Source organism: Temnothorax americanus, unplaced genomic scaffold, assembly GCF_048541705.1.
Source record: "Temnothorax americanus isolate GAGA-0224 unplaced genomic scaffold, ASM4854170v1 Scaffold66, whole genome shotgun sequence".
Classification (NCBI taxonomy): Eukaryota; Metazoa; Arthropoda; class Insecta; order Hymenoptera; family Formicidae; genus Temnothorax; species Temnothorax americanus.
Window position 1 is genome coordinate 457,501 of NW_027509788.1, and position 16,724 is coordinate 474,224.

Sequence of the window (16,724 nt, forward strand, 5' to 3'; positions counted from 1 at the left end):
GTAGTGACTCACCCACCATCACCCAACCCATTTTTTTTCAACCCCTCCGTGGCACAGATCCGTGGGTCCGTGGATGGAAGGGATGAATCCTTTCGCCTCGTGTCGCTCCTTGTACTTCGGCCTCTCCGCTATAGGAAAGTTCAACAACCCGCGTCGTTGCTTTTTTTTAGACGATTCCCAAAAGCTACGACGATATATAGGTATACGCGATTGCACGCAATTGATTTATAATGGCATCGGAATCCGCGTTTCTCAGAAAAATTATATAGAAAACGTAGCTTAATACAACTATTTTCTAAATCCAAGTGTTGATTTATCTTGTTACTTTTTGATTTAAAAAGTTGAGATTTTTGTTTAAATGAGCGTACACTTATGTTGGTAAAAAGATCGACTGTTCACGGAATCGTTGCATTTTTCTTCAGAAGAGAGATAAATACTAATCATATGTTTTCTATTTCGATCTGGCGTAGCCTGCATGTGGTTGTACGTCCCACGTTTCCACCCCAATCCATTCCGAATTCCAATTTGCGTGATTCGAATTACCACAAATCCCTCGAAATTCTATAGATTTTATTTGCTTGCTTGACCGAGCGCCTATAATCGTGAATATTAAAGCGACAGCATGAAGGCAGAAATGAATCGGAGCCTTATTTATGACAAATGCAGCGACGATACAGTTAAAGAATATGATTATAGGTAATACAATAATTTTATATTCACGAACACAATTATACCATAATATTAGTGTGCAATGAGGTAATTACTCGATCTTACGATATCACTCGTTTTTGTTTTATAATATAAAATTATAAATAGATAAAGATAAATAGACAGGCTATGAAAAAATATAATTCCAAGATTAAAAGTTTATACTAATATGTCTTACAATTAGCTCATCCATTCTACGATAATATTATTCAATAAAAAATGCCATTTTTTCTTAAAGAAATCCGCTTGAAAAAATTTGTAATGTTGATTATAATTAGAAAAATATTTATAATTAATATAAGATTATAAAAATATTATAATTAATATATTGCGTCAAAGTTGTGACTTACGTAAACGATTAAGGGGATTTATCAAATATTTTATAATTATATTATTTAAACTTAAGTGTTTTTCAGGTCGCTGAAAATTAATTTAATAATTATTATAATATAGTTAAAAAATATTTGATAGATCTTTAATGATCTACGTAAGTCGCAACTTTGACTCTAATTATAAATGTTTTTTTTATTATAATTGACACAACAAATTCTCTTTTGGAATAAAAGTCTGGCTAATATACTTAATTCCGATTGCAATAGAACTTCTTCAATACATCGCATATCGTAGATATAATATGCCAAAATGTATAAAAATAGCTTTTTTTACAATTTTAATCGTAAATTTCTTCAAACTGTGATAAAGCAAATTAGTAAACAAGATTCTATTCAGTGCCCAAAAAGATACGAGAAACTATCTTCGTTCTTGTGTTCTTTTATTTCTTTTATTGAACAGCTTGTAATTATAGATCTCTATGAGATGTAATATTTATCTACATTTTTTACTTTTAATTTTAACATACATTTATGCACGTATTACATATATCTCATATGATTTCCACACAGATCTATTATCTCACTAAAGTAAAAAAATAATGTTATTCACTGATACGATGTGCAGCAGGGAAGTTGTAACTACTTTTCCATTAGGCTTTCTCTTCCCCTTCCTTCTTTAGATTTGTTCGCATTCGTATAACACAGCACTCTCAAAAACACGGTTAATTATAATCGAGCATATCAGAATAAAACAATCATATGGCACTTTACACGCCACTCCCGACGCCACGCCCCCCCTTTATTGCAACGCGCACTTTGCTGTTGCACCTTGCAAATTCCATTAAAAGACGAACGTGGAAAAAAGTACAAAACTTTATGATCCGCTCGACATCCAAAAATGTTGCGAATTAGCATGCACGGCAATAATTTTTAATTTCCATTTCGTATTGTTTCAATTTTATGAAATGAATCGTCTGGTAGTTAATTGTTTTGTAGCACTTATTGCGCTTGACGCTTGACAGTTTGTTAAGTTAATTAATCACGATAGGTCGCAGAGCAGTTCGCTACCTGTTCGCATAAGTATCACCGCGCGAATAATAACACGACACTTTATATGCCGCGCGCCAACAGAATTGTTATCGTTTGGAAACGGCAAACACTTTGGTTTTAGGTACTACACAAACACTGAAGCCATATACGTATTACGTAAGCTACAGCCTTGATAACAAAATATTCAATATTACGAACTAAAAGTATGCTGAATGTCCCATTTTAAATTAGATATCAATATTGAATCGATATAACGCGGTTTCTCAAGGCCGGCGCGCGCCAACAGAATTGTTATCGTTTGGAAATATCTAGTGCTTCATAAAATAAAATCACAGAATATATAACTTTCTCTACGTTTGTAATAAATGAGCTGTTATCATACATTTTGCGCTTTAATTATTTCGGGGTTGATTAGCGTCAATTGATCCGATACGTACATACTGTTTATTACTTTAATAAAGTCCACTACAGACAATTTATAATTTGTATCATAATTTATGTGATAAAGTTCCATTTATACAATATCTATTACACATGTGTGTTGTGTAATATGTAAAAAGCATTTAAAGAATCAAAATTCACTCATAAATGAATAAAATATATGTATATTAAAGCATAGGAGAGACCGGGGCGAAGTCGTCACTATTTTTTCCATGCCAATTTTTAACAACAAAACAAATAATTTTAGTAAAATGTGGTATACCGCTGTAAAGAGTAAACCCTTGGCTACAAAATTTATACGGACATTTTTGGTCTACGTTGCTTTGTTCAACTGGTATAGAGTGCAAACAAAAAAGGCGCAAAAATTGAAATGTCAAAATTACCGGGGCGGAGTCGTCACTCCATTCACGAACTGAATTTTAAATAAAAATTTATAATTTCGATCATGAAAAATAATAGGCTATATATATTTTATTAATTTTTTTTTAATAGAAAAATGGAAACATTAATTAAAAACACGATGGCGGAAAATAATTATAAGAAAAGCGCACACACTTATGTGCCCTACGCTCGGACGTTTCTTGTCAGCTCTATTCTGTCATTTCTGAGCACACGCAGCATATATTATCCAAGTCCTCGCCGGAATCTGACCACTGGTGCTTCTTTGACTTTGATTTTCGTCGGAAGCTTCCATAATATGGCTTGGTGACGACTTCGCCCCGGACACAAGTTTCAATTTGGTCGTTCACAAAATATTAGAAATCAATGAAAATAAAAAGAATTTACTGGATTCGTGTTCAGCACGCATTAAGGCCGGTTTTCACACGCAATGATTGGTGGCGCCAGGCCGCGCCAGTCGACTAATGCCAGTAAAAATGCAAGTGTAAACACTTGATGCAAACTGGCGCTAGTAATGTGGCGCAATGTGGCGTTTACTGGCGGTTATTGGCCAAAGCATATAACCTCAAAATTTGAGGTTATATGGTTGTTGTCATTTACTGTGTGTTTAATAAATGTTAAATATTTTCCATATTATACGCCAATCACTGTGTAAACACTTGTGAGTTTGCCAGTTGGTTCTGGCACCAATGAATGCCAGTCAGTTGGCGCCACTAATCATTGCGTGTGAAAACCGGCCTTTACTCTTTAGAATCACTTACTCTGAGATTCGGTGATACAATAATATTTAAGATATTACAAATTTTTGACGCGCAAAAAAAATTTTATTTTGATCTCCGAAAACACGTTTGCCTCGATAAGAATTATAACATGGCACACAACCTCACTAAATTTCGTTGATCACGTGGGCACCATAAGCCGCGTTTACAGTATTAATGGCGAGTTCGCACAACATACAGATTTCGAGATAATTGCAATGACGACTCCGTCCCGGTGAAGATTTCGCTCCGGTCTCCCTTAACACATATATACACATATCAAAATATATGGCTATATTTAATTAATATTAAATGTAAAATTTTTTTTGTAGATAAAATTCTATAGTAGAATTTAACGCAAATTATACATTAATTGTCTAAGACACGCAACAAATCTATCTTATTGTCATTAGAAGATATTATTATATCTTCTAATGACACACACAACCAAAATGGTTATTTCATTATAAAAAAATATTAAATTTATTTAATAAGAGAAAACAAGACCGCTATGATATACAATTGAATAAGAATACAAGCCATTTACAGTCTAAGCTTAGTAGGCAGCTCATAATATTAATTTCCGTGTATATGTATTATTTATAATACATACCTATACATATATATATTCCAACTTTTTTTTTAAACTGCGCGCCGATCACAGTCGGACTTGAAACACAGTTATTATTGGAATAATAAATCCCTCCCTCCCCGTAATTAAATCAATTTAATTTAACTATCTAAAAACTGTAAAAAATTTTACAAAAAATAATTAAATTTATTATTAAAAAAAAAAGGAATTTAAAAATGTATTGGACATAAAGTGAGGTTTTTCACGTAAAAGACATATAAATATATATATATAATTTAAAAATTATTAAGATATACACGAGTTTCTCTAAAAAATTGGTTACACTGGTTCAAGATAAAGTGCACAAAAGAGATATTCATTTCTCGTAGCTTTGGACGCTTAACATGATCCTGTTTATTAAATAGCTTTACCACGTCACAATTTTGAGAAATTCGCGATTAAAGTTGCAAAAAGACCTATTTTAGAGTATTTTGGCATATTATAACTGTGACGTAGAAGACGTTGGAAAAGTTTTATTGCACTCAAAATTAAGTGTTGTTAGGATTTTTAGTCTTAAAAATTTTTTAATTGCTTCTATTTTAGTTAAAAAAATATTTATATTAACATAGGGTTTATTGCGTCAAAGCTGCGTCTGTAAACGACCTTCATGTAATCGTGAGTTTCTCGATTGCAAATATAACGTAATGAATATTAAATTGACCCTCATACAAAATGTAGTTATTAAACTGTATTATATTTAAAATTAGTTTCAGCTAAGTTTTTTAAGCAGAAATTCGATAAATACGGGCGTGAAAGTCAACCGAAAATCTTTTGAAGAGCGAAACAAGCCGACGGAAGCGCCCTGCGGAATACGAAGTCCCGCGATACTCCTCTCGGTTTCGGACACCTTTCTGTACCTTCCGTTAGGGTCCGTTAATGGCCTCTCATTTGACCTCGCTCCGCCTCACAATGTTCCTCGGATAACCGAGTATCTTCGGCACTCGGGGTTCCTCAGTATCTTTCTCGCTTTCTTTCTTCCTTCTCTATTATTCATTCCTCCCTTACTTAAACCGTGAACTTCCTCGCTGGCGAACGAGCGCGCTGCTCGTGCACCCTTTTCCAGCCCAAAAGCGGGCGTAGTCTTTTTACGCGCGCATTATTTTTTACGCTTTACGTCGCGCGAGCGAGAGCACTTCTCCGCGCGTCCCCGCGTATATCCGCTGGCTCTCCTCTCTTCAGCCTCCTCACCCCTGCTTGCCTCCTCCCGCCGTCGTATTCTTCCCGCTTCTCGCGAGAGAGAACGCGGGAGACACTGTCGGTGGGAAATTGCGATATTAATTTTTAATTTTTTTTTTCAGCAGTAGCTTTTTCGCGTTTACGAGCGCTCGACGGGTACGAGCGCGAATTCGGGCGACGGGGTGCCGCGGGATGGCCTAAATAGTTGATGGGCTATGGATTTTTTTCTTTTCTTTTTCAGTGGGCGGTTGATTAATGCGAGGTCATATGCGCGGCATCGGCAACCCGCGGGGGTCGTAGACGCGTGTGCATATATTATGCGGGGGGGGGGGAGAGGTACCAAGTTACGCGCCGCTGTGATGGGACACGGTGATTAAAGGGTTGATTAATCACGTTCGTCGTGACGACACGTACGAACAAAAAATAGCATTGTCGTCGAAAGTAGGGTATCGAGCCGTGACCTTTTTTTAAAAACGTCCTCTTGTCGTCAGAACGGTTTTGGATCTGCGCAATTATTCGCGACCCCATCATGACTAATAATAAAAAAATATTATAAATTAATAATTTATTATTTTCAACACTTATATCAACATGCGTATTAACAGCGTAGTTATTTATGTAGTGTTATATTATTATTATTATCATTTTCATGATTACCGCCGTATCTATTTGTGCATTAATAAGTAAGATTATTCTTAGATAAAAACACGATTGCACATTTCTGTTTTGCACCGTTATTTCGTTTCCATCTCTGCCCTTTCGATCTGATCTCGTCGATCTCTCGCCGCGTTCCCGTGACGGCCGCTTCTTACTTTGTCCGTTGTAGAAAGCACGAGAGAGAAAAAAGAGCTAGAAATAAAGAACACGCGAAGGGAAGAAAATACCCTTTTGACCTCGCTACCCCCTTTCTGCTTCCAGCGAAGAAGCGCATCTTCGGCAAAGAGAGCAGGGGGCAAGCGAGAGTGCACGGTTTCTCTCTCTCTCTCTCTCTCTCTCTCTCTCTCTCTCTCTTTCTCTCTCTCTCTTTTGCTCTTTCTCCCCCTTGAGAAGAAAAGTATCTTGCGTAATTAAGCAACGCGGCTGTAATGTATCCAGCGTGCAAGGGCGGCCATATTGCCTCCACCGCGAGGCAGGGGACGACGGGGGTGATGGAGGGGTTGCTGCCCCGCGCGAATCGAAGCGCGGAGGGTTGCTACCGGAGAAAATGGAAGGGTGAAGAAACCGGGATAAGAGGAGGAGGAGGACGGGGGGTAGCGACGGGTAGGAGGACGCGGTGAGTGGCACGGAGGACGATGGGTGGACCGGAGACACGGTGAGGGGTGAGAGGATAATGATATGCCGGGTTAGCCGGCACGCGGTGCGACGACTACAACCACCCTTCCTTGTCGTCGGGGGATGCAAGGCGGGGGAGGGAGGGAAATCCAGAAGGGTCTGATTCGCAGGACGATCTCGACCGGCTTCCTCCTCTCTTGCCTTCGTTCTCTCTTCCTTCTCGCGTCTTTCATCCCCTTTTGTCCCTCGCCCCCGTTCGTTTCCTATTTAATTCGGTAGTAGCAATTACAGCCGCGAGACACGTTGGCACTCGCGCTTTTTCTCGCATTTCATTCTTCAGCGCTTCGCCTATTTCTTCTTCTCGCGGCAATGGGGTCATCGTGACGGAGCGAACAATTGAAGCCGACGAACGCAAAATGTCATTCGTCTACTAATTAAAATTTTAAGCTGCTTTTTTAAAATAGATTTTATCTGTTTTTAATAAATTCCTAAATTGACTTCTTAAAATAGAGTGAAATAATGTTGGTCGCAACGAAGGTTAACATGTCGCAGACAATTTATCACGATCTTAAGGGAGAACGCTTCGACGAGATCGGACGTGATTTGCATGCTTACGGTCACTGAATTAATCCGGAAATCATTGAGCGCAAAGCACGGTGACGAAATCGGTCTTACATCTGCTCGTTGTTCGCGCAAATAAATCATTCCCCTGATTCATTTATATCGTTTGCATACCATTAATTATGCCGGAATAACGATCGATTCCTTCCACGGGCACGCTTTTCTCTTCAGAATTAATCGGATTCCGAACGCTCGAGCACGTGAGCGACTTACCCCAGCTTTTGACCGAGGCGCGCAATTAAATATAGCGCGATTAATTATGTACGCAAACGGCTAAGAATAAGTATACAAACTCAAGCCATATTAAAACAATGCTTAGACATTTGTTCAAATTTATTTTAATTGTTTTGCGAGGAGTATTAATTTCATCGTTGATGCGAGAGACAGGCTATTGTGTTGCCTCATTTAGCCAACAATGTTCGTTTAAATTGGTTTTGCTTTATTTTTACATCGTATCTTTAACCCTGTTCTCTTACGTCAACAGGAGTCGCGCGGTGCAACGAGCGTTCGCGACGCGCGATTTGCAAGCGACCAGACACCGCATAAATCTTCATGGCCACGGGAATCCACGGGTACGTGACTTGCGTGATTCCTCGTGTATACCGGCCACTATTATGCAAATCAGTCGACGGTGCCTTGGCGGTGCCATGAGCGATAAAGCATCCGCTGCGCAAGCCTTCTATTGTGAATGCGCGCGCGCTGGACCTGGAAGCTGGCTATAAACGGACAAGGCGACGGTGTGTATGATCACGAACAAAAAGAAAGTATTGAAATGAGAAAAAAGGAGAATGGGTCTTCTCACGCAAATCGCGGATCGCGAGACAGATAAGAATTCTTGAGAAGGTAAATTACGCTGATAAGAACTACTTCGTCAAAATTTTCTGCGAGCGTAAAAATAAATTCTGGCAATCTGTGCGTGAAATTTAGGAAAGCTCTGACATCTAATTTTTTTATTATAAAACTTGTTAGAAATATAGATATAAGAGAAATACAAAATTTAAATAAAAAGATCAATTTGAGTGTATTAATGAGAAAATTGCGATCAAAATAATTTATTATTCCGTTTATTAAGAAAAAAATCGAGAATTATACATATATGGGTCGAATTTAAAGCGTACGTACCGTGCGTGCCCCTTTGTCACTGATTTCAGAATGGATGCTGGCCTTGAACTTGAATAGGGCCCGTGCGTGCCGATAGAATCGATACCATTGATTTTTTTTCTACCCGACACTCGGCGGCTATACATATGTATATGTATGTATGGGGCGGCGTGCGAGCAATTCAGAAGTACTCTCTCAGCATGTATGAACTGGAACGCTATTGTTCGCGGTATAAAAAAGAAGTTAGCACTATCAACGAGCACGGTGAGTTCGAGAAAAGCATGCCTAAAGAGAATGCGCCGACGTAAAACAAAACATCACATTATACACACAGTATACACACCCACACACATACAGCGATTTGTTTCCAATTATTTATTTACAATGACATTAAACAATATCAAATACAGATCAAAATGGAAATAAAAAGATGACGATTATTCAAAATCGGTGTTTTTTCGTAGAGTAGTTGTACATCTATATATTTTTCTACACAGAAAAAACGATTTCGCTGAAGTATCTAAAAATTGAGCTTATAGATACACAGATCTGAAAATAATATTGTTGGACTATCAAAATAATTATGCAGAACATTCAAGCTGATTGCTAAAATGTCAAAATTTTGTACGCATTATCATCATACTCTTCACGACCTACTATAATTATTTTGATGATGCAACCAAAATTATTTTCAGATCTGTATCTAAATTTTTAGATACTTCAGTAAAACCGTTCTTTCCGTGTATCGCGAAAATCTTTTCGAGAGTGGTAGAAGAGAAGTAAAATTCATACATTTTTCCTATACGACGATGTTATCGGAGAAAGACCGCCGCGCCGTGGCATTCCCATAAATGTGATCTATAAAAGGGACGGTCCTGTGTGTGGCGAGCGGTAAGGAAATAGATCAAAACCACTAGCGATTCTGCGAATTTACTGCATATTGGCTCGCGTCGTCATTCGTCTTTTCACGTATTTTTTCTTTTTTTTTTTACGGTCTCACACCGCGCCCGATTTCAAAACCCCTGACCGATTTGCTCACGCGTCGCGTCGATCTTCAAGGTGGAAACTCAAAGGCGCGGGTAGTTAGTCGTTGGTCAACCCTGGTAATTGCGCGTAACCATGGAAATGCCTGTTTGTTTGGGGTTCCTCTGGTCATATCAGCGAACGAGGGCTTCGTAAGGTTGAAAGGGTAAACTTTCGAGGCCACTGAATGCAAAGAAGGGTTGTAAAGGGTCTGCCGGAAGTCAAGGACGCACTCGGTGACTTCGGGAAACTCGGCCACGATCGCACAGAATCTTCATTTTTTTTTTCGTCGTATAAGGAAGATCATGCACACATCCTAGCAGCGCTACGCGACGTAAAAACACGTGGAGAAAATATATATACGTACAAATATAATATATAATACGTACATACAAATTATAGAATAACAAATATAGATAAAATTAAAACGTTTATTGCTAAAGATGAATAGATCAAATAATTAGAAATGACACAAAAGTCTCGGAGAGAAGGAAAAAATAATAATTTTTGTATTTTAATGAGAATATATATAAAGCACGTTCATTTTTTATTGGGGAATGGAGGGCACGCGCGTTGATCGACGAGAGATTATATACCGAGACCCCGCACGTGCGTTGTTCATCCAGCGAATATCCGTCAGTACACGTCGATCTTTATCGAATACCTTGAAAGCTACTGTATTATATCGCGATTCCTCATCATTCGAAACCCATATGACAGTAAAAAACGCATGGTAAATGCACCGGCAAACGACGAGCCGAGCGACACTGTCAGGCGGCTCGACCTTTCCGCTAAATAAAAATATTATTTTCGTCGTAAATTTCTCACTGAAATTTCAGCTATCGATTGAGTTATTTAATTTTACGCGCACCTCTTTGTTAATTTCATTCATCCTGCGCCGTTTTGGTGCTGCCGACGCACCGCTTTGACACGCATTTGCTCAGAATAATTCGAACCCTCGTTTAAGTAACCAGGTCAATGCATCGTACCATCGCGTGTGCTTCGAAGGCCATCCCTCGATTTTTCGCACGACGGCGAGTAACAGGTGCGACGCATTTAAAGCGTCTCGCAAATCGCGTTTGAATCTCATTTTTGAATCGTCGTCGAGATCATTTCGGGTCCCGTCTTAAACATTCGTCGCTCGCTCGCGAAAAAAGTCGAACGGGATAGAATTTAAGGGTTGGAACTTAAGAGAGAAAGAGATAAGGAGAGAGAGAGAGAAAAGGAAAGAAGAGACGGATTCGTGAAGGGTGAAAAAATGAAAGTGGACGAAAGGAGTAGGAGTGAAACGGAGGAAGAGAGAGCAAGGGAGATAGGGACATCGAGAGAAGCAGCACGATGGGTCACGGGGGGAGGAACGGGGTGCGGCGGGAGCTGCCGAAGCGTCCCCACCCGGTGGCCCATCCGCCCCTGAAAAAAGAGTTAATATTGATCCGTTTTTTTATTTGAGTCACCCCCAGGTTTTTCACCCTCGCTATTTTTTCTTCCCCCGGTCGCAGGGATCGCCGCGGCGCGGCGCGGGTGCGACAGAGACGGAATTAGTGTTTCTATAGCAACTCTCTACCCCGTCCGCTCGCTCGTTCGCTCGCTCGTTCGTCGGTTCCGTCCGTCCGTCTGTACGTCTGTCTACCCGCTCGTCCGTACAAGTCCGAATCATCCTTCACGATTCTGGGTAGATTGTAGAAAAGCGGTGTAACATTCTACGAAGAAGATTTCCGTCGAAAGAATCGCGAAACGCATGAGGAGACGTCTTGGGGGATATCCAGATCGTTGAGCTAATCGCCAATCGACTGTACTTCAACGAGAATATCCAACCACTGATATAGCTCTTGAATAATTGATAATCGAACAAGCCGTTTCTGGTGAACTAATCTTACATTGTCAATCAATGTCAGGACTCTCGTTCGACGGGATCTTACTTTGCAGTTCAATTAAACCTCGTGAAAGTTGTACTTAATTACTTTCTGAGACCGATCAAGAATCGTGCGCGTATATCCTTTGCTCCGACATATATTCCTCGCTACTTGTTATCGCTAAAATATGAACACGGGGAGACTTTGTCGCTCTCAATCTTTTATCTGCATTTCCTTCCGGGACACACGCGGGCCTTTGTGACGACGCGTATGTATGTACATAGACGGTACATATAGGTACAGGTCCTTTCTCTCTTTTTCTCTCGCCGGAGAGCGCAGACGATATCGGGCCAGAGTTAAATTCACTCCCAAATCAGGAAATATGAAGCTCCGATCGCACGCTCGTATATATTCTCGGAAGAGGGTCGGTACTTCGGAATACCTCTCTGGCTGTAAGTCGATGGATATTTCAGAGGCCCGGCCACGGTTTCTTCCGGAATATGCTATGGGCGTAGCGCCCTTTTTTTTTCCTCCCGCCTCTTTTTCTATTCCTTTGCATTCCCTTTGACCGGATCCCTTTAATAATATCCTTTCGCTATTCGCTAGTCCTTGCTTGCTAGCCCGGAACCCGTTTAATACTCGCGATAACAGGTCTGCGCTAAGAGTGGGTTAAATATATAGCGCGGAGATAAAGATAAAGACAAAGATCAAACGGCGCAAATAAAAACGTAAAAAAAAACCATACTTTTTCGCTATTTTTGGTACTTGTAGCCAAGAGAGAAATATTCGCAGTTATAAGAGAAATAATCAGAATTCTACTATACATTTGTATTAAATTCTTTTGACTATTTTTGCGTGAAAATTGGACACTGAAATAAATGAGATCGTCGCTCTGTCACGAAAATTCTCGGTGTGAACTCGGCGAGCTCGGCGAAACGCTCCATTTTCATCGCACATCATCGGCACTCTTTTGAGCGAGAAGCGCTCTTTAAAGCATGCAGCTTCGGTGCGCTTAACGTTGCACCGTCTAGGGGTTGCTTTTACGGGGGTGGGTCCCGAGGGGCTCGGCGATCCCTTGCCCGCCGATGTCACCTAAGCGCCTAACCCTCGGATCGTTTCGTCGAATCCTTTTCTTTACGACGGCAGAGCTTACTTTTACGTCTAACGCACGGCAGCCGCCACCACTTTTCGCGGCTACGTGACACGCTTCGCTAACTCGTTGTACCTCCCTGCATTAATGATTGGTTGTTTTCGGATGGCTTAAATCGCTGTTACCAATATCCTAGAAATCAAGATGATTTCTCTAAACGAGTATACGGGAGAAGTCGATCGATATAGTTTTGAAGACGGCCATCAGTCTGAGATGATCGCCATTGCTCATTAAAATTATAGACTTTCTACAATGAAAAATTTATATGGAGAGTATATATTGAAACGCGAGGTAATACGCGCCGGTGGAGAGGTAATATGCAGGGTGTATATCAGAAGTCTGCACCTTGTAACTATAGTCACTTTTTATGCTTCGTCGTATTAATTTTCTTGTCTATCAATGTAGAATCGCACGCGGCAGGTACAAATGGGCTGAACACGTATATTTCCACTTTGAGATAGAAATACAATGTTCACGTTTATCGCAATCTTGGTATTGCAGTTGACGTTTAAGCGATAACACTCTTATCAAAACTTTAAAACTACGTGAATTGTATCGAGTGTATTGTTTGCAGTATCCATGTCCGAAGAAAACGCATCGACAGCGCGAGCAGCCGCAACAGCCATGCCAACGCATTCTGGGGAAGCGTTTATTTCGTATATTATTAGCTCCCTTTAGAGAACTCTCCTCGGGATATATTCGACCCGACCACTTTATGGCCGGCCACTTTCGAACGAATTCATTTAGTGTTCCGCGCTACGGTTTCGTTAGATCTCGAAGGGCTACTAACTATCTTGTGGCACCTGTCACGGGAGGTGAGTTTCGCTGGGCATTAGCGATATAAGATGGCCCGATAAAATGACGCGCAGACGTATAGAAATAGGAAAGCAGGTGAAAAGCCGGATTGTCTCGGACGAAGTATCCCGCAGCGACGATCACGTCGCATCGATATATTCTCGATTGCTATATTAATATATGCGTAGCGCTCGTGCATACGATAAAGTACATTTCTAGTTCACGTTATATCTGTCGGCGAATGTTTACCGCGATTATTGGCAGATATATCTATCGAGCGAATGCATCGGTCGAAGCCTTCGTTAGGCCAGCACAATCGTTCGAGTGCATGACGCGATCTAGGATTTATCAATTATCGTAAAAAAAAGCAAACGAGCAAAACTCTTTCTCTTTTTTTTTTTTTTGAGGACATAAATACGTAATAAAGGGCTGATTTTTTGAATGGCCGCCGCCTTCGTTGTCGAAGGCACCTGCTCATCCGCGACGAAAAATTTTTCGATGGACATCAGGTTTGATGCCTAGCGATTTTAAGCAGTGGCAAAAGGATTCGCCATATGGCGGCTTGGTCGAACGGACGCCACGCCGCGCCACGCCGACGCGAGGATCGAGCTGTCGTGCCCCGAGAGCCAACGGTGCTTCGGGGAACCGAAGGCCCATTTATTTGGCGCGTGCTGTATAATTAGGACTCGAGAACTGGCCACACGGGAGAGCTTATTGTCTATCCTCTTTTTCTTCCTCTTCTTTTCCCGATCTGTGGAAAACAAGTTTTGAAAATATATTATACGCAGGGCGCCGTGCGGTCGGTCGAGTCGAGAAGATGCGCTTCTCCGGCCGAGGAGAGAGACACTTCCGCAAATACCTGAGCCGCTAGGACAGATACCTGTTCTAATCGGGAGAGACGGGAAGAGAGATAAGAAGCTGGAGGTTACATATCTCGCATGCTTCGAGCGAGATAGGTCGTACTACGTCTCTCCGCGGCGGCATTATTGGAAGAGGGTTGTGACGACTTTTTCCTCGTTTCGACATATGTCGAGAATAGTTTCCGTAAAACGGTAAACCATTTAAATATAGACTGCTGCGCGGTGTTTTAAGGGATGTGAAAAAAAAACGGAGCATATAACGGCGTCGTCTTCCAAAGAATTGACCGACATACTTATATTATTTTTTGCTGACCTCGTAATTTCAATATTCTATCGCATATCATCGATAATATTGTCCGATCAAAGTCTGTTTCCTGTGGAGTTTAATAACTTATACGATAGCAATAATAGCAACAATTTTACGTGCTCGTAGCACGAGCGTATTATGTATACGTTCCTTGCTGAAATGGGCGACCAGCCCACCCCCAGGTGGGTCACCCCGTGCATACGGCGAGGACGCGCCACGCACCCCGGGATTTCACGTAATTTTGGGTTTCGCTGGGTAAATGGTATCGCGTTTCTTGGGACGCACCGTCGGATTGGCGCATTGTCAACCGACAGGAGCCACCTAAGGCCCCCGGGGTGGTTGGCAGCCTCCGGGATCCCTTTCATCCTTCTCTTCCTTCGTGGCAGAGCACGCGCGCTTTGCCTCCATAAAGGAGCTTTTTTTCCATCGGAAAGACAAAAAAACAAGGAACGCCGAGGTAAAAGCGGAAAAAGGGGGAACGAGCCCAGCGCTCCCTCCCTCCCGCCCGCCCAGCATCCCTCTTGCTTTTAGGGACGCGTGGCGTGGCACACGACGCCATTATTCTTCCACTACGTCTTCGCTCGGGATCTCAGGACGATCTCGCGAGTGAGAGAGAAAAGAAGTTTACGATGCGCTTGTTGCGATGCATTCCGAGAAAGTTATCGTCACGTCGGGTAGTCGTGGCTGCCCTCTCATGGGAGTTCAAAAGGATAGAGTCCTGAGATCGATGATATCTCGCGCGAAACGCTCAACGATGGACGCTGTGCATGGACGACGAAAATTTGTGCAGATCGATAATATTATGTGATGTGAAAAAACAACATGATATCAAACACGCGCGATATCTTGCATCAGAAAGACAGCGATCATTGCCATTGATGTGCATCGAGATCTGCCAAATTATAGCGTTAGAACTAATGTAGTAAAATATACAAATTAACCGGGGATCTTGCGAAAAATAACGAAGGTAAATTAAATGCGCGCGCGAGCGCCATTTCGTAAGTTTACGGCTGCATTCAGAGAGCGTGCTATTAGCGCTAATGTATCATTCTATCTTTATCGCTCATAAAATGTAAAACAAGGATAGAATAAGCAAATAGCGCTAATAGCGCGCTCCCCGAATGCAGCCTACATATAGTCTCTGTCGTAGAGAGTATATAAATAGAGAAATAAATTGCATCGGAATTAGACGCGCCATTACACGCGGGGAGACGATCGCAATCGAATTTGTGAATGTTTACCTATTTGTAGCGGTACTTCAGGTAGCGACGTACAGATCCCCGGGGTTACCCCGGGCGCGTTTTTCCGGATCCTGACCCCAAAACAGCACTCAATGCCGAGCGTAAGAAACGCGCGCGTCCGCTTTGTCGCGTGCTGCCAGACTTCCTTGACGTGTTGGCACAGTTTTTGACAATGGGGCCAATGCCGCGGGAATAAACTTATACGCCTGCACCGTTGTGCAACGAGAGGCGACGGTTCCCCCTTAGTTCTCCGCTCTGAATTCAGTGCCTATTACTTACCTCCCGCTCATTCTTCCTGTTAGAGTTAAAAAGTAATGGTTTTTATAAGGGCCATGGTACGTAGAAAAACTTAAGTAGTAAGACTTAAGCAGTATGCAAATTGACCATCAGTCACAGTCAAGAATTCTAAACTTAAGATAGTCTATTGGTCAATTTGCTTACTGCTTAAGTTTTTCTATGTACCAAGGCCCTAATATACTAAGCAATAAAAATTGTCATATCGTGAGTTACGATTATTTGCATTTTAAAACGTGAGGATAACCGTCAGATAACAAATTATTGCCTCAATGGAAACAAGTTTTATAATTTAGAAACAGTGATACGCATAAAGTTTCTGTAAAACAATAAAAGTAACGATATTAAATATTAAATATTAAACTTAATTAATGCAATATATCAGACATTAATGTTAAACGTAACAATTGTTTTATGCCCCTCTTGTGGCCGAATGATGAATATCACGATAAATATTATCGCAGATTATTCCGACAAAAGAATTAAAAAAAGGGATGAAAACGGAATAAAGAGCCCGTGCACGACTCGAGAGACTGCTGACCTATGAATTCGAACGAATCAGTCTGACTCGATCCGCTGCATCTGCCACGTGCCCCCATATTACAGCATAATGTGTCACTGTGCCACGGTTGCCCGCCACCCCTCTCTCCAGCCCTTCAGCAACGCCTGCAGCTTCGCCCGTCGCTTGATCGCGCGTGTATGGAATCCTAGA